A 19,529-nucleotide genomic window follows, 5' to 3' on the forward strand; every position below is an offset into this window, starting at 1 on the left:
GGGAAGCGGATAATAATGGCGAACACGGGCAGCAGCGGCACCCTTGACACGGACAAGTCCTCTATGGCTATCCTGCAGTACCTCAACACCCCCCTCCGCGGAATAAACAAGTCACCCGCCCAGATGGCAGCGGGCAGGCAGCTCCGAGATGGCGTACCTACGGCTCGCTGGCACCTCGCGGTAGACAAACACTGGGGGGCAACCTTACGACAGAGAGAACGTCAGATGGCTGACAGTGGTGCCGCCCTCACCAGGACTGGACCGTCCAGAAAGCTTCCAGCCATCAACCCGGGATCCCAAGTACGAGTGCAAAATCAGGCCACTAAGCTGTGGGACCGCACCGGTAGCGTGGCGGAAACGCTCCCATACCGACAGTACCTAGTCAAGCTAGACGGCAGCGGGCGCCTCTCCCTCCGTAACAGGAAGCACCTGCGTCTCACATCATCGGGGCCCCAGCCTGGGCAGGCCACACCTGCTACGCATCTAGCCACGCCCACGCCCGAGCAGCTACCAGGCAGTCACCCCACGCCCAGCCCACATGCAGCACGGAAGCCACGCCCATCACGGCGCACTAGAAGGCCTGCGTGGATGGATGACTACATGTGAATGTCGTACATTACAGCGGCACCTGCATATATTTTTTTTCTTTTATTGCCTTTGCTTTTCATATTATTCTATGAACATGTATCACCTGCACATTGTGTTTTGCATTCCTGACAGCTATGTACCTGTCTTCCTATTCTTGCACATGCACCCAATTTAATCCATGTATATCCATGCATTATTTTTTATCATTGCCTCTCCATGTATACCCATGTATTAATCTCGGGGGGGATGATGGAGTACCTGCAATAAGATATGTTTTCCCATGGCGGGCAGGCGCCAAGTGAGTGGCACGGTGCCGGTTGCAGAGAGCAACCGAGTCAGTCTGTATCTGAGGACGCATTAAACTACATGTCTCCACCATCGTGTGTCTCTTGTCCTACCTTGACATCCAATAAAATGGAATTTAACTCCATGAAATTATCTACATTTTGAATTAGCCGTAACAGAGTTCCTTCTGGGACGTTTAGAAGCAGAAAAAAATGCTTTTACTGTTTGGTTCAACTTACATGAGTGAGGCTGGCTTTTCAGCTGTTTTGACCATCCGGTTGCAAGGAGAGAAATAGATTGAATACAGAGAATGACGTCAGATGTGCTCTTACAAAACTACATCCTCGCATTACTGGAATGAGAAAGTTGAGATTTTTCACACCACTGAAGAATTTTTTACATACATACAGCATATATATTTTCCCACTTATTTTCAACTGGTGTGATTATTTACATGAAACAATTTTATTTATTTCCAACAAAAGTATTTATTTATATATTCGTCATTTTTTACACTGATGAACAATACTTCAATTATATATTCTCTCTATTTTCAACGTTATTATATGTATGCATTTTTTATCTCTATTTTCAACAGAAGTAAGAGTACTTCTTGATGTATTTATTTCAATAATAGTTTTATAAAGGAAGGTTCAACCAACTAAAAGTTTGTTTTACATTAATCATTTTCTAAGTAATAGATATGGTGCGAGGGTAATGAGCTTGCTGCTAGCCAGGATTTCGGAAAAAGTGGGGTAATGAGCAAAAGTAATTGGGAACCGCTGGTTTAGAGTAAAATCTTTAGTGGTTGGTTTTTAACCATTTCTGTAAGGAAATCATGGCACGCAATCAAGAAGTTTGGTAATATGACAGGGTAAATTTTCTTGACACCAAAGTGTTGTATCTCTTACCAAGACTTAGAGTTACCTGTGTAGAGGTGGTGTATTGCATCATGTTTGATGTTTTAATAACATTACTGCCATCATTCAACAAATGTGCCAAGATATCTAATGACAATTAAAAGCGTTCACAGAAAAGTAACTACTATACTTGGTATTAACTCATAACTCGACTTGAGGTGGCTTCTCTCTTAAATTATATTATCTATGCTATCTTACTTCTTACTCACCCGCAACTTGGCTTTTGTTAGTTGCTCTAAACTAGATTATCTACGTGGTCTTACCTCTTACTTACCCATTTTTCACTTCATGCAATTAGGATTAAAACTTGATGATATTACATGGCTCACAGTATTGTCATATGATTTTACCAGTAAAAGGAAAACCACACTTTACACATTTAACACAATGGATTTGTTTCTATGGTGTTTAAAGTATTCATTAATAATAATTAGATATTTATCCAAAATATATCTACAAGCAAGGGTTGCCTGATTGAAAAAAAGCATTGATAATACGGCACTGATAAACTGTAGTCTTTCTTGAAAAGTATTAGTAATTAGATTTTAGTATACTTTACTTTGAAGAACTGGTCTGTGCCTATAAGATCTCTTTATACAGTCTATAGTATTTGTGATATCAGGAGAAATAACTTTATCTTATTTTACAGTGATGAAGCAAAAGCACTTGAGTAGAGGAAGAAAGGCTGGGCCATTGGAGCCGTATGTACTTGTAAGTGTTACGTATTTTGTTTTCAATTTGCAATTTTCCAACAACTATCAAATAGATTAAATTGGAAAGTTAACCAGAGCTGTCTTCTGGTTCTTGAAAATGACATACTGTAGTTTCTCTCTTCAATTCTTACCTGATGGGAATATTGTGCATATGCGAGTACAGGTCATTTTCCTTCATGTAGAATTGTAGACGATTGTCACACGGTGAAGCATCCCTGTAAAGGACTGAGGGTTGTATAGCCAGGAAAGATACAAGTTTATCTTTTAAATTTGCTATATTTTTAACGGGGGAAGGTGGGCTGTGGCACCCTAGCAATACCAGCTGAACTTGTTTGAGTCCCTTGTCAGGCGGGGAGGAACGTAGAGATGAGAGGTCCCCTTATATTATTTTTTTTTCATTTTTGTTTCATTTGTTGATGTCGGCTACCCCCCAAAATTGGTGGAAGTGCCTTGGTATATGGATAGATTTTTAAGTTGTAGATTCTAGATTTTTAGGTTTAATTTATATACATATTTTTAATCATGGTGCTTTTTCTATCATATGGTTTACCAAAAATTGAGTAAAACATTTTATCCACTAAATCATGGTAACAAAAACAGCATTGGCTAATGAATCAGGGTTATGGGACTTGAAATTTTGCAATATGATGATGGCTTTTTAGATCTTAGTATCAGTTCCTTCAACTTTTTAGGACATTACAGGTAGATTGTCATGTTTTCAAAGAAGTCTGGCAAAGTTTGTTGTTGCCTATATAGAAACTTCACCACCCATAATGACAATTTACTTGATTAATTTTAAATTTATTAATTCGTTTTTATTTTCCCCAGCTCCTGCCGTCTGCCTCCCAGCGCATGGAGTTGGAGTGGGGAAGGAAGGTGACATGCAATCCGTCTTTGGAAAAGACATTCCCTGATGGAAAGTACATATTCTAGCCAGACAAGGTGGCGGTTGATGGTGAGTGACGTACAGGGAATAGTTCTTTAAAATACATGTTGGGTTCATTCTATTATAGTTGGAACATGTAAAAGTTATAGTCATAATATGATCTTTTCAGAGATTGGTCTACGGTATTGTATGTAAGCAAAAACAAGGCTGTGCTTATTTGAAATGATAATTGAAGATTTGGTAGCGGTTTTAACATCTTGTGTTAAGTTACGTAGATTATTCAGTAAACCAAAGAGACATCTATTCCCTTGAACTAAGAGTTTGTACTATAATTGTTTTGTGCCATGTTTTGTTTCCTTTTCCCAAGATACACTACTTCCATTTACCTTGTAGAAGGATCTTGCCATTAGTTTACTTCACACATTCCACTGTGGCAACGGTTAGAATCTTTGTAGCATTAAGCTCTTAGCTGCACTTGCTTGTTTTATATCCTACTTCTCCTCGATTCTGGTTCCCTTTCTTCCATCTTGCTGATCAATCTCTATTACCTTATGTTCATAAATCCCATCTACTTCCATTTAATGGATTCTATCTTTGAATGTCTTCTTGGCTAAGGTACAAGAAGATGAAGGAAAGGCCTCTTTTAATTTTGTCTGTGATTCCAATGCTCACCATAGGGAGTGGTTAAATTCTGTTTGTCGCACTGATCGCCATTGCTTAAGAGCTTTGGACTTTGCCACCGAATCAGGCTGTAAGCAAATCATGAGTGAAGCTACTCGCAAGTCTGGTAACTGCTTGGACCTCATATACGCAGACTCCCATGGTACTATAACAAGTAAGGCTGTTTCTCTAGACCTCGTATACACTGACTCCCATGGCATTATATCAAGTAAGGCTGGTTCTCTAGTTGGGACATCTGATCATGCCTTGATTTTATTAGTAGTGAAGACTGAGAAGCCTGTCCCAGATGTGTCATACTCATTTAAGATTTATATAAAATCTCAAGCAGACTGGAATGACATTTTGAGTGATCTTCTGGGCTTGATTTTGGTCACAAATGTATAATAGTGTTGAGCCTGTTGTTTCTTTGAATAAGAATCTGGTCAACATAATTGATAGGCGTATCCCTTCTCGTGTGCTAAGGTACCGATTGAAGGATAAACCGTGGTTCAATGATGATTGTAGACGTGCTTATTTGGAGAAGTAGGAGGCCTATCACCTTTGGAAGGGTAACAGATCAGATTAGACCTGGAATAACTATACTCAGCTTCGAGCTTTTGCTCAGAGAGTTTATGCCTCAACTGAAAAGGAATACAATTTAACCATAAAAGAAACCGTTTCTGGTACAACTCAGGAACATAAATGGTGTTCTACCCTTAAATCTGCACTCTTTGGTGTAGATGCAACAGTTCCTCCTTTACTTAAACCAGATGGCTCAGTCACTCACTGTCCAAAGGAAAAGGCAACCCTTTTGGCTGATGTTTTTGACAGTAAACAGAGTAATGAAAATCTTGAACTTCCTCATTCCTGTTTTCCTGAGGCTAAACTAACTAGTTTAGCTTTTCTATCTCGGGAAATTAAAGCTCTGTTGATGGACCTTGATGCTTATGGAGGTGTAGACCCAAATGGTAGTTTTCCTATGTTTTTTATGAAGACTGCAGATTTCTTAGCTCCAAAGTTATATGTTATTTTGCGTAAGTTAGCAAGAAGATGAGCTTTTAGCACTTGTTGGAGAATTGGTAATGTTACTCCACTATGTAAATGTGTTTGTGGTAGCTCAAGTCCCACTGATTACCGCCCAATTTCCATAACTCCCATACTATCTAAAGTTTTTGAACGTCTTCTGGCAAAACGTCTTAATAGGTTTGCTGAAGGTAATCATCTATTCCCTAGTTTGCAATTTGGTTTTCGTAAAGGCCTTGGAGCATGTGATGCCCTTCTTACAATCTCCAATGCCGTACAGAAATCCCTTGATTGTGGTCAAGAAGTTCGTATGATTGGCCTTGATTTTAGTGCTGCCTTTGACCGTGTTAATCATGAGGCTCTTGTTTTCAAACTCAAACAGTTGGGAATGGGTGGGTCGTTTCTTAGCATTATTATTGATTTTTAAATATAAAACTTACCCGCTGGTTATATAAAGAGCTGAAGTCTCCTGACGCCCTGGCATAAATTCAAAATCTCGCGCTATCGAAGATACGGCAGGTGTATACCCGCACCCTAGCGGTAGTTCAGGTGGAACAACAACACACCTTCAGTTCTTCTTCTGCCCGCCTAGCTGGCTGTCATATTGAAGTTCGCTCTCGTGGTTTTACTCTTTTGGGAAGTTGTTTGGTGATGTACAACGTTCTTTTCTGAGTTTAAGCTATCGTTAATTGTTTTCTCTTTATTCTAATCTTGAAATCTTTTTGTTTGAGGTTATCTTTATTAATATTTCCCTTATTTTTTTTTTTGCTCGTCGGTCTTTCACGTAACCATTCAAAATGGCCGACTCCTCCCCTGCTTTACGTAGGTGTGTTAGTGAAGGGTGTTGTACTCGACTTCCTAAAGGATCTATTGATCCTCATAATATTTGTGTGAAATGTAGGGGTAAATTTTGTTCATTTGATGATAGATGTAATGAGTGTCTTTCTTTAACGGATGATGATTTTGTAACATACGAACGTTATGTTAGGAGACTAGAGAGGGATAGAGTTAGGGGTAGTTCTTCACGATCTGTGGATAGAGCCTTACCTAATGTTAATGTTCCTAATCCTATTCCTTCCCCCGTGGTGGTAGATCAGGAGCCTACCATGAAAGACATGTTTACTGCTATTTTGACTCTTGGTGAGAAAGTTGAGTCCTTAGCGGCAGATAGAAATACAATTTTTTCCGAGTTAAAGGTACTGAAAAACCGTGATTCTGTCGGAACTGTGGAAAGTGTTTCGGTGTCTGATGTTAGTGTACCGAAAAGTCGTGACTCTCTCGGTAATGTGAAAAGTGTTTCTAATGTGTTTAGTGTTGCGGAGGGTGCGTCCGCACGATCTTGTCGTTCACCTAGCCTAAGACCTCTTTCGAGCTCTCAAACCCATGGGAGAAGTAATGTCGAACGGCTTAAGGGAACGAGAAGCGTCATCAATTGTGCAGACGTCCCCTCGAACGTTCCTGTTGCCGTAACTCGGGCTGTTCACCCTCATCGAAGGAAAGGTGAGGTTCATGCGTTATCCCCGTCTTCCGATGAAGGGTCGGGGAGTGAGATCTGGCGTCGCGCGTCAAGACCGCTTAAACGGACGCATGATGTTTCACAGCGTCAGGAATCGCCTGTGCGTCCAGGATGTAGTTCGTGGGACTCACCGGAACGTTTCCGTTCTCCCATCGCTTGCATTCCGGCTAAACGTCCAGATCACAGTGTTCGTGTGGATAAGATTCCTTCCGATTCAGACCTTGTTACGATTCATGCTCCCCCTCTTCCTTCAGATTGGCTTTCTTCTCCCGAAATACGTGGTGACGTTGGATCGAATATGCCTTTAGGAAGTTCTGTAGATCCTAAATGGTCTATGCTTGTGACTATGAAGGAACAACTCTCGTCGTTGATGGATTCTTTTCAACCAGGTGTTGGCGGTATGTCTGGGCGTCAGGCGTCAGACCAGTTATCGCACAGGCGTTCGATGGTCTCTGGTGCTGACGAGTTATCGCTTAGGCGGTCTCCCATTCATAGTGTTCAACGCCAGGTTGATTTTGATGAGTCACGTCAGAGAGGTTTGGTTGACCGGTTTTCGTCTTCTGGTCGTGTGGAAGAACATCGGCGTCGACAAGTGGACGAGACGCGTCAACGTTTTGAAGTAGTGGATCGCCCGCGTCAACAACTTGTGGACGCGTCAAAACATCGATTCTGAGCGTCGACATCTTGACAGCTTTGATCGTTCGCATCAACAGTTTTCGGACTCTACGCGTCCACTCAGCGATCTTCGGCAGTTGCCTTCTGAGTCCAAGCGTCAATCTGGTCAACAGCAGTCGGATCCTAAGCAGTCTAGGCAGTTGTTAGTTGACGAAGATCGTCTACCCATCCATGTTTCACGTCAATCTACTTCGACTTCTCCCCGTCAGTTGGATGCAGATATTGGCTTTGACAGGCTTTCCCATCCAGACTTTGTTCCTTCGGTTCAGGCTGCAGCAGTTGCTGCACTGCCAGAAGACGAACTTGAGGAAAAGTCGGATGTGGACGAGCCTATTGAGGAAGTTTCTGAGAATGAGGAAGAGAAGCATTATTAACATGCTGTTGATCTTCGTAAGTTTATGTTGATTCTTACTGGAATTTTTCCGGATCAGTTTACTCCTGTGGCCCCTCGTTCTCCGCCTTCTGAGTTCGTCTTAGGTAAAGCAACCAAAGTTCCAGTTTATACCAAGATGGTTCTTTCTCGGTCCTCTAAACGGGCCTTGAAATTAATGGGTTCCTGGTTGGACTCTAAGAAATCTTTTGGCAAGACGGCCTTTGCCTTTCCACCCGCTAGGTTGGCTTCTAAATCTAGTGTGTGGTACGAGACTGGTGAAGTGTTGGGCTTGAGTTTTCCTTCGTCTGCCCAAGGGGATTTCTCAAGTTTAGTGGATGCATCTCGTCGTCTTGCCTTAAGGAAAACGAAGATTTGGTGGTCTATTCCAGAGTTCGATCATTTGCTTAAAGGTCTGTTCAGGGCCTTCGAGGTGTTTAATTTCTTAGACTGGGCTCTGGGAGCTTTGAGTAAGAGGGTCTCAGATATGACGGACATAGACACTAGTGGACTGGTTCATTTGATGTCCTGCTTGGACAAAGGTGTGAGGGATGGCTCCAACGAGTTAGCTGCCTTGTTCACGGCTGGAATCCTCAAGAAAAGGGCCACGATGTGCTCTTTTCTCTCTGCAGGAGTGTCTCCCTACCAGAAAACGGGCCTTCTTTTCGCTCCTTTGGCTAATACCTTATTTCCGCAAGAGTTGGTAGGCGAAGTTGCCACTGCTCTCACGCAGTAGGCCACGCATGACTTAGTAACCAATACGACTCGAAAAGTTTTGCCTTCGACGTTTTTCTCTCGTAAGCCTAAGGAATCCTCTTCTGGTTTTCGGCCTTCTCAGTCCTTTCGTGGGAAATCCTCTGGAAGGGGCTCTTTCAAACCAGAAGGAAGGAAACCTAGAGGCAGAGGAGGCAAGTCCGGCCAAGGTAAAGTCTGACTGCCCTTTCCTTCAGACAGCAGTGGGTGCCAGGTTGACTCACTTCTGGGCGGCTTGGGAGAGGAATGGAGCGGACCCCTGGTCCGTCCAAGTGTTAAAGTAGGGTTACAAGATCCTCTTCCTGGCAAATCCTCCTTTAGTCACAGATCCGGTGGATCTTTTGCCCAAATACAGAGGGTCCGAAGAAGCAAGCCATGCGTCTTCAGACATCTCTTTTATTAGAGAAGCAAGCAATAGAGGAAGTGCAGGATGTAACTTCTCCGGGGTTTTACAACCGCCTTTTCCTAGTACCCAAGAGTTCGGGGGAGTGGAGACCGGTTCTGGACGTAAGTGTGCTAAATGGTTACGTCCAAAATTCGACGTTCACTATGGAAACTCAGAAGACAGTTCTGGCGGCTGTGAGGAAGGACGATTGGATGGTCTCTATAGATCTTCAGGACGCCTATTTCCACCTTCCGATTCATCCCAGCTGCAGACGTTATCTGAGGTTCATGGACGGAAACAAGGTCTTCCAGTTCAGGGCTCTTTGTTTCGGACTCTGCACGGCTCCTCTATTGTTTACCAAGATCATGCTGAATGTAGCAAGCATGCTGCATTCGAGGGGAATCAGAGCCTCACTGTATCTGGAGGATTGGCTGATAAGAGCCTCCTCAGCCGATTGTTGTTTGAAGGACCTAAAAATTACTTTGGATCTCTCCAGAGAACTGGGCCTCCTGGTGAGCTCGAAAAAGTCGCAACTGACTCCATCCCAGGAGATTCTTTATTTGGGGATGGAGATTCACAGTCGGAGTTTTCGGGCTTTTCCGTCGTCGGTGAGAATTCAGGCAGCCCTCCTAAAAGTCCAAACTTTCCTGAAGAGAGAACGAACTTTGCTCCGTAAGAGATTGGATGAGCCTTCTGGGGACTCTCTCATCATTAGAGAAGTTCGTGACCCTGGGGAGGTTGCACTTGCGTCCTCTTCAGTTTCATCTCAATCGCCATTGGAAGAAAGGGGACAACCTCGACAGGGATTGCGTTCCCATCTCGATTTCCATCAAGTCTCATCTTCAATGGTGGTACAATGAGCCCAGACTGAAAGAAGGCTTGTCTTTACTTCAGAAGAGCCAAGACCTCGTGTTGTGTTCCGACGCCTCCAACTCGGGGTGGGAAGCCACTCTAGAGAAGCAGGAGCTTTCAGGGACTTGGGCGGTGGAGCACACATCTCTCCACATCAATCAAAAGGAGCTTTTGGCTATTCATCTGGCTCTCATCGGCTTCGAAAAGCAGATCAGGGGCAAAGGGGTCCAAGTCAATGCGGACAGCACGACAGCTCTGGCCTATATTGTGAAACAAGGCGGGACCCACTCTTGGCCTCTGTACGAGATTGCAAGACTGCTTCTCGTTTGGGCAGAGGAAAGGAAGGTGACTCTTTTGACTCGATTCATCCAGGGGGTCAACAATGTGAGCGCAGACAGACTCAGCAGGGAAGGTCAGGTTCTCTCCACAGAATGGATTCTGCACCCGGACATCTGCAAGAGTCTGTGGCGGTTATGGGGTCGACCTCTCGTGGATCTCTTTGCCACCGCAAAGACCAAAAGGCTGGAGTGTTACTGCTCTCCGGTTCCGGATCCCGAAGCTTTGCACATAGACGCCTTTCTGATGAACTGGTCACACATGGAGGTTTATGCTTTCCCTCCGTTCAAGATCCTTTACAAAGTGATTCAGAAGTTCATTTCCCACGAAGAGACCAGAATGACACTGATAGCTCCGTTCTGGCCGTCAAGGAGCTGGTTTCCAGAGGTACTGGAATGGATGGTGGATTTCCCGAGAAGCCTTCCCATGAGACCCGATCTTCTCAGACAACCTCACTTGGCCCGAAATCATCTAAACCTCCGAGCTCTATGTCTGACTGCCTTCAGACTATCGAAAAACTCGCTAGAGCTAGAGGATTTTTGAAGAAGGCAGCCAAGGCAATTGCGAGGGCAAGGAGGTCTTCAACCATCAAGGTGTATCAGTCCAAGTGGGAGTTGTTCAGGGAGTGGTGTAGGACTAATGCGATTTCCTCTTCCAGTACCTCTCTTTCCCAAATAGCAGATTTTTTCTTGGACCTTAAAGTTAAGCATAACTTCTCGTCATCTACTATTAAAGGTTACAGGAGTATGTTGGCGACGGTTTTTAGACACAGGAACCTAGACCTTTCTAATAATAAGGATCTACAAGATTTGCTTAGGTCTTTTGATACGACCAAGAAGATTCAAACAGCTCCCCTTCCCTGGAATTTGGATGGTGTCCTTAAATTTCTCATGAGTGACAGATTTGAGCCTTTACACTCGGCTTCATTTAAGGACTTAACCTTGAAAACTCTTTTTCTGGTTAGCCTTGCCACTGCGAAAAGAGTTAGTGAGGTACACGCTTTAAGCAGGAACATTGGTTTTCGGAATGGGAAAGCCATTTGTTCTTTGCAACTGGGGTTTCTGGCCAAGAATGAAAACCCTTCTCGGCCATGGCCCAAATCCTTCGAGATTTCTAACCTTTCTGATTTGGCTGGCGGTGAATTGGAAAGGGTACTCTGTCCAGTTAGAGCGCTACGGCTTTATGTGGACAGGACTAAGAATCTGAGGGGTAACTCAGACGCTCTGTGGTGTGCAGTTCGGAAACCCTCGATGCCCATGTCTAAGAATGCCTTGTCTTTTTTCATTAGATTGTTGATTCGAGAAGCTCATGCTCAGTGTGATGAGTCGGATCAGAGGCTTCTCAAAGTCAAGACACATGAAGTCAGAGCGGTAGCGACTTCAGTGGCCTTTAAACAGAACCGTTCTCTGCAAAGTCTGATGGATACAACATTTTGGAGAAGTAAGTCTGTTTTTGCATCCCATTATTTGAGAAATGTTCAGACTCGCTATGAGGACTTTTTTACGTTGGGTCCTTTTATAGCGGCAAATGCGATAGTAGGTGAATGATCTACCACGACGTTCCCTTTTTTCTAATACCCCTTTTCTATCTCTTGGAACTCGTTTGTTATGGTTGTTTGTGGAGATTGGTCGTCAGTCTTCCGCAATCTTTGATTTGGTTAGGTCGTCAATTTGTTCCTTGAGTGCACACGGAACAAGGGTATTGGTTGAGGTTCTGTCATGTTATAGGTGGTTGTACCGTTTGACAGCTCCTAGAGATTTTCAGCCCGAGTGGATTACTGGATCTCTTAAGGATAGCGGACGAAATGAGGGAGAGTATCATTGCTGTCAGCTTCCTTATCAGGTGAGAACCGCTCAAGTTTATTGTATGTAACCCTTAAGTGAATTTTCTATATGTAGCTGTCTCTGACCCGCCACCAAGGGGTGTCAATCAGCTCTTTTATATAACCAGCGGGTAAGTTTTATATTTAAAAATATTTTCATAATAAAATAAATTTTTGAATATACTTACCCGCTGGTTATATAAATTTAACACCCACCCCCCTCCCCTCTAGAGACTACCTATGGTATGGCTATGAGGCATGGAAGAACTGGAGATGGTGTGTTGTTTCACCTGAGCTACCGCTAGGGTGCGGTTGGTACACCTACCGTATCTTCGAAAGCGCGAGATTTGAATTTTCTGCCAGGGCATCAGGGGACTTCAGCTCTTTTATATAACCAGCGGGTAAGTATATTCAAAAATTTATTTTATTATGAAAATATCATTTTGATAATTCTAGGTAGCGACACACGTTAATTTTATAGTTTTGTTTGTTTTTAGTCTCAGCCGCTCTGCATGATGCTTTCCCTTACGGGTATATTGGCAGCCATTGAATAATAATACTGTATGCCATATGAAAATTTTCTGTGAATTAGTAAATCTCGGATGACAAAGAGAATTTATTATTATTATTATTATTATTATTATTATTATTATTATTATTATTATTATTACTTGCTAAGCTACAACCCTAGTTGGAAAAGCAAGATGCTATAAGCCCAAGGGGTCCAACAGGGGAAATACCCATTGAGGAAAGGAAAATAAAATATTTGAAGAAGAGTAACAACACTAAAATAAATATTTCCTTTTAAAAACTTTAACAAAACAAGAGGAAGAGAAATAAGATAGAATAGTGAGCTTGAGTGTACCCCCAAGGAAGACGATTTTTATACATGTATATAATTTCTTTTAATTGAATTAGTACTGTACTGCTTTATCGATGCTTATGGTTGAATGATGTAACTCAGATGTTGGTAAATAGAATTTCTTGCTGATGAATTACCTTCAAAATTTTGCGAAGGTTATGCAGTCACTCCTGTCTGTTTGTTTGTATGTAAGCAACTTTACACAAAAACTGTCATACCAATTTTGGCCAAACTTGGTGGTCATGTTTGGGATGAACCAAGGATGAATCTGTAACATTTTAGATGAAGTACATCGAAGTACAAGTACGCAGCGGTACTTTGAAAATAATCGCAATGCTAAGTAGATCGCAAATGTTGTGTTAGTTTATTTTTTCGTGAACAACATTATGGAAAAACTACTGAACAATTTCAACGAAACATGGTAGACATAGTCTGGCCTATTCTTTACAGATTCTCCTCTGTCCTTATACACCTGACAACACTGAGATTACCAAACAATTCTTCTCCACTCAAGGGGTTAATTACAGCACTGTAATTGTTCAGTGGCTACTTTCCTTTTGGGTAGGGTAGAAGAGACTCTTTAGCTCTGGTTGGCAGCTCTTCTAGGAGAAGGACACTCCAAAATCAAACCATTGATCTCTAGTTTTGGTTAGTGCCATAGCCTCTGTACCATGGTCTTCCACTGTCTTGGGTTAGAGTTCCCTTGCTTGAGGGTACACTCGGGCTCACTATTCTGTCTAACTTATCTTTCTTTTGTTTTGTTAAACTTTTTATAGTTTATATGGGAAATATTTATTTCAATGTTGTTCCTGTTCTTAAGATATTTTATTTTTCCTTGTTTCCTTTCCTCACTGGGCTATTTTCCCTGTTGAGGCCCCTGGGCTTATAGCATCCTGCTTTTCCAACTAGGGTAGTAGCTTAGCATTTAATAATAATAATAATGTGGGGTATGTGACCCAAGAACAAAGCCATTAGATTTTGGAGAAAATATGTTGAAGTACAATTACGCATCGGAGTTATGAATGAAGTATGAATGCTTTGTGTGGCAAAGGCATGCTCTTGACTGAGTGCCCCTCTTGTTATTTATGTTGATAGAGATATGTCGTCAGTAATTGCCTCTTACGACAGGCAAATGTTCAGTTATGTATCATTACATAAACGGTGACATATCACCGTGGATGTGATGCACGAGTAAATCTGTCCCTTATGGTGCAGTGGGCAAGACATACTTTAAGCCGTTGTGCAAAACATACGAGATGGTTAATGAGCAAGAAAGGTTTTGCATTGGGAGCTGTCAGTCCATTGATATTTTAACCCTTTTACCCCCAGGCTATTTGGAACTTTCCAACCCTTAACCTCCAGGGGTTATTTTTTTTTTTCAAGCACATTTTGCAGTATATATTTTTTAAATTGCTCTAACAGCCTTAATATTTGTCATAGTGAGGTCAGGTTGGTCTCATTCCCTTGGAAAATGCCTGAAGTTTCTCAAAAAATTATCAAAAATATGCAAAAAAAATGTAAATAGCAGTTTTTTGCAAGGACGTACCGGTACGTCTGTGGGGGTAAAGGGATGAGTTTTGTGAAACGTACCAGTACGTCCTTTGGTGGTAAAAGGGTTAACATTTATCATATATTGAATATGTATGTACTGTATAGCTTTTCTTATAGCTACCAGTCTTCAGACATTATCCTAGGGATAATTTGATTCCTGGATTTTGGATACTTACACCTTCAATTTATATGTATGATTAGAAAAATGATGGTTTTTATTGCCAGCAGTTAGTAATTTTATTTATCATTTGTAGATGTCACAGGAAGTTAAATTTCAATTTATATATATGATTAAAAAAGTGATGGTTTTATTACCAGCAGTTTGTAATTTCATTTATCTTGTTTCAGATATCACAGTTAAAACATCAAATTCTCGTCAGGCGAGGGCGATGTTCGACGGAGAGTTCAAAAGTCCGAAGGCCATGAAAGCAACGGGGACAGTGAAGGTCCCCACTCCGCACATAGTCGTAGACAACCCCGCGGGCGGAGCCGTGCTGTGCGTGGAATACCCGGACATGGCACAGTTTGAATCGGCACACGGGAATGCTCGGGAAGCAGCCGGCAGAGTGAGTACTTTTTGCGTTTGAAACTTGAAGATGTAATGTTCTAATTCTTGATTGAAAGTATAAATAATGTAGAAGGTTGTCAAATTAATGCTATTTAACTTTTATAACATATTTGCTTTTCTGGTTTTAATTGAATATTCTTTTAATCTTTATAGTAAAGGATATCGGCGTCAATGACCCTCGATGTCAAGATGCCAGAGAACTTCGAATCAATCAATCAATCTCAGCTTTTAAAACTAGGATTTTAGCTTGCTTAGTAATAATATTACTAATAATATTGCTCAAAGGGAAAAGTATCATCATTAACAATGAGGTTTGGAAAAGATTTGTCAAGTACAAATTCATGATCCTAGTATGCAGTAACATCATAAGCAATTCATTATCTCCTCTTACACCAATTGGCGCAAAGGGCCTCGGTTAGATTTTCGCCAGTCGTCTCATCTAGAGCTTTTAAATCAATACTTCTCCATCTCCTACTTCAGGCTTCATAGTCCTCAGCCATGTAGGCCTGGGTTTTCCAACTCTTTTAGTGCCTTGTGTGGAGCCCAGTTGAAAGTTTGGTGAACTGTTCTCTCTTGGGGAGTGCGAAGAGTATGCCCAAACCATCTCCATCTACCCCTTATTATGATCTCATCCACATATGGCACTCGAGTAATCTCTTTTGTAGTTTCATTTCTAATCCTGTCCTGCAATTTAACTCCCAATATCCTTCTGAGGGGTTCACTTTAGTAAGTATTTTAAAAGAATGAGATTCGGGTAATTTTTTTCAAGTATGTTACTGGACCCCTCATTACTGCAATTATAGCAATATGAAAATCAGATTAATTATGGGGAGAGAGATGATATGTGATAAAATTATGGTAAGAAGAATGGTGATGAAAATAATGATAGTGAATTTCCAAATCCTCACAGACTATAACATTCACCGTAGCCAAGCTATTTTACTGTTGCAGAATCATTTTGCAAGATAAAGATTAATGAGTCACTCATGTTTTCTATTAAGAGGATACTCCAGACTTGAAAGTATTCCCTCCGGCTTGAGTTTCAGAACCAGCTGAAGGGAAAGATTTTAGAGTGATTTGTCAAAGCTGTCGATTCCGCTACGCTTAACCCTTTTACCCCCAAAGGACGTACTGGTACGTTTCACAAAACTCATCCCTTTACCCCCATGGACGTACCGGTACGTCCTTGCCAAAAAATGCTATTTAAATTTTTTTTTGCATATTTTTGATAATTTTTTGAGAAACTTCAGGCATTTTCCAAGAGAATGAGACCAACCTGACCTCTCTATGACGAAAATTTAGGCTGTTAGACCAATTTGAAAGAAATATACTGCAAAATGTGTTTGAAAAAAAATAACCCTTGGGGGTTAAGGGTTGGAATTTTCCAAATAGCCCGGGGGTAAAAGGGTTAATATGGGCAGACAAAAGGCTGAATCCTCCTGAGATTCAAAGCCACATCTTTACACTTGATATTTGTATAGGTAGAGTTGACATCTTTTTGTTTTCAAGGTCACAAGTTAGAGGATCATCCAAGATGGAATAGAAGTTCTCCTTGTTGATCGTTTGAAAATGAGAAGAATTTCTCACGACTAGTTTTATTTCTTGTATTTGATGAGAAGGTCATATACAGTACTGCACAGTGTGGGGATAGAGCTATGCTAACTCCCAGTGCAAATTGGAAAAAAATATTTTATTTCAGTGCAAGAAAGACAGTCCTTCGAATGATCTCGCTATATAATTCAACCTGAGCTTCTCCTTTTGTTTGGTACAGGGTCATGTAGCAAGTGGCTCTTCTATGAAGCAGAAGTATTATTAAACTTTATAAAACGGGAAGGCTAAGTCTTCTGTTAAGCCCTGTCCACACGATTGAGCATGCCCGACGGGCAAACAGTGATACCAGACCACAATAGTTAGTGAAAATGAGGGTTGATGACGTCAGAAGCGGGGAAAACCGCAGACAGGGATCTGGTATCATACAGTGTTGCCAGATCCCTGCCTTTAGTTTTCCCACTTCTGACGTCATTAACCCTCATTCTTACTAACTATTGTGGTCTGGTATCACTGTTTGCCCGTCGGGCATGTTCGATTGTGTGGACAGGGCTTTGGAGTGAGTGAAGTTAAATACACTGAACAAATATAAGGCGATTTGCATATGTCCGTTAATGACCTTTGAAGATGTATCTTTGCATGGCATTCCAAATGGGAACTGTACTGCAACAAACTATTACTTATTATGCATCTGCAATTGTGATGGTCATTTATAATCCATGCTTAAATATTACAGATGCTATGTAGCCTTTAAAACCACACAAGGAGGTACTAAAATAACTTGGGGTTTTCAGTCCAGCACATATCTCGTAAGATAACACATTACCTTTGACTTTTGTAAAATGATGAAATCTTATGAGTTGACGTAAAGCAAGAGTCAGGTTCAATTTGCAGATGAATGAAATCATGTTGTGAGTTCTTGAGAGATGATAAAAAGTAAAGGTTTAGTTGGAATGACTTCAGGGGTCAGGTAAAACGTGGTAATGTCCTGGATATTTATAATTGTCACTTCTTCAAGCAGGGCACTTGAAATAATGTAAATGACTAAAAACCAGCACTGCTTCCTTGAAGTAAAAGCTCCGATCAAAGAACATATATAAGGAGAACTTGTTTTCGTTTTAGTAAAAGAACATTTGACGTAGCTGTCAGAATCACTCCTGTAGCTGATGATCCGTTATGTAAACAAGAACAGATGTTGAAAAATAATTTGGGGGCAAATTTTGGAAATACACTTAGATTACTGTACTGTAATTCACCTGTGATAATGGGAGCTATGACCTTTTTATGTTGGTTTTAATAGATTTACAATTGCTTAATAATCTTATTTGTCTCCAAATGGAATTTAGTACTCTTGATATACGATTTTTTGATAGTAGCATCAGTAAGAAGATCGGAATGAGTTCTGGAATGATTTAACTAGGTGTGTAGAAGGACTGGGTAGAAGGAATTATGTAGTTGTTATGGGTGACTTAAATGCTAGAGTGGGTGCTGGAGAGGTAGAAGGTGTCATTGGTAAGTATGGCGTACCAGGTGAAAATGAGAGTGGTGAGAGACTGGTAGACATGTGTGTTGAACAAGAGATGGTAATAAGTGCTAGCTTCTTTAAAAAGAAAGATAAAAATAAGTATACATGGGTAAGAGTGGCAAATGGAAGAGTAGTAGAAAGGGCATTAATGGATTATGTGTTGGTAACTAAAAGAATGTTTGGAAGATTGAAAGACGTGCACGTGTTTAGGGGTATGGCTAACGGTATGTCTGATCATTTTTTGGTGGAAGGAAAATTAGTTGTAGCAAAAGAGTGGGGGAATAGAGTAGGTGGATGTAAAAGGGAGGTAGTGAGGATTGAAGAGCTAATAAAACCGGGGGTAAAAAGTAAATATCAGGAAAGGTTGAAAATGGCATATGATGAGGTGAGAGTAAGAGAAACTGGTAATTTAGAGGAGGAATGGAAGTTAGTAAAAGAAAATTTTGTTGGGATTGCAAGTGATGTATGTGGCAAGAAGGTTGTTGGAGGCAGCATGAGGAAGGGCAGTGAATGGTGGAATGAAGGAGTGAAGGTGAAAGTGGAAGAGAAAAAGAGGGCTTTTGAAGAATGGCTGCAGAGTAATAGTATAGAGAAGTATGAAAAATATAGAGAGAAAAAGGTGGAAGTAAAGCGCAAGGTACGTGAGGCAAAGAGGGCAGCTGACCTGAGGTGGGGTCAGGGATTGGGTCAGTCATATGAAGAGAATAAGAAGAAGTTTTGGAAAGAAGTGAAGAGAGTAAGGAAGGCTGGCGCAAGAATTGAAGAGACAGTGAAAGATGGAAATGGAAGGTTGTTAAAAGGAGAGGAGGCAAGGAAAAGGTGGGCGGAATATTTTGAAAGTTTGCTGAATGTTGAGGATAATAGGGAGGCAGATATAATTGCTGTTCCAGGTGTTGAGGTGCCAGTGATGGGAGATGAGAATGAGAGAGAGATAACAATAGAGGAAGTGAGGAGAGCACTAGATGAAACGAGAGTAGGAAAAGCATCTGGTATGGACGGTGTGAAAGCTGAGATGTTGAAGGAAGGGGGTGTGACTGTACTTGAATGGTTGGTGAGATTGTTTAATATGTGTTTTGTGTTGTCAATGGTACCAGTAGATTGGGTTTGTGCATGTATTGTACCACTATATAAGGGTAAGGGAGATGTGCATGAGTGTTGTAATTCAAGAGGTATTAGTTTGTTGAGTGTAGTTGGAAAAGTGTATGGTAGAGTACTGATTAATAGGATTAAGGATAAAACAGAGAATGCAATCTTGGAAGTACAGGGTGGTTTTAGAAGAGGTAGGGGTTGTATGAATCAGATTTTCACAGTTAGGCAGATATGCGAGAAATATTTAGCAAAAGGTAAGGAGGTGTATGTTGCGTTTATGGATCTGGAGAAAGCATATGATAGAGTTGATAGGGAAGCAATGTGGGATGTGATGAGGTTATATGGAGTTGGTGGAAGGTTGTTGCAAGCAGTGAAAAGTTTATACAAAGGTAGTAAAGCATGTGTTAGAATAGGAAATGAAGTGAGTGATTGGTTTCCGGTGAGAGTGGGGCTGAGACAGGGATGTGTGATGTCGCCGTGGTTGTTTAACTTGTATGTTGATGGAGTGGTGAGAGAGGTGAATGCTCGAGTGCTTGGACGAGGATTAAAACTGGTAGGCGAGAATGACCATGAATGGGAGGTAAATCAGTTGTTGTTTGCGG

At 41.4% G+C, this 19,529-nt stretch overlaps 1 long non-coding RNA gene across 1 annotated transcript; it reads left to right on the forward strand.

Moving 5' to 3' along the window:
- Positions 1 to 2,439: 2,439 nt before the first annotated feature.
- Positions 2,440 to 14,760, forward strand: LOC137620350 (uncharacterized). Its single transcript, XR_011040052.1, has 3 exons — positions 2,440 to 2,504; positions 3,335 to 3,461; positions 14,546 to 14,760. It is a non-coding gene; the product is annotated as an uncharacterized lncRNA (long non-coding RNA).
- Positions 14,761 to 19,529: the final 4,769 nt, after the last annotated feature.

Source organism: Palaemon carinicauda, chromosome 26, assembly GCF_036898095.1.
Source record: "Palaemon carinicauda isolate YSFRI2023 chromosome 26, ASM3689809v2, whole genome shotgun sequence".
NCBI classification, from domain to species: Eukaryota; Metazoa; Arthropoda; class Malacostraca; order Decapoda; family Palaemonidae; genus Palaemon; species Palaemon carinicauda.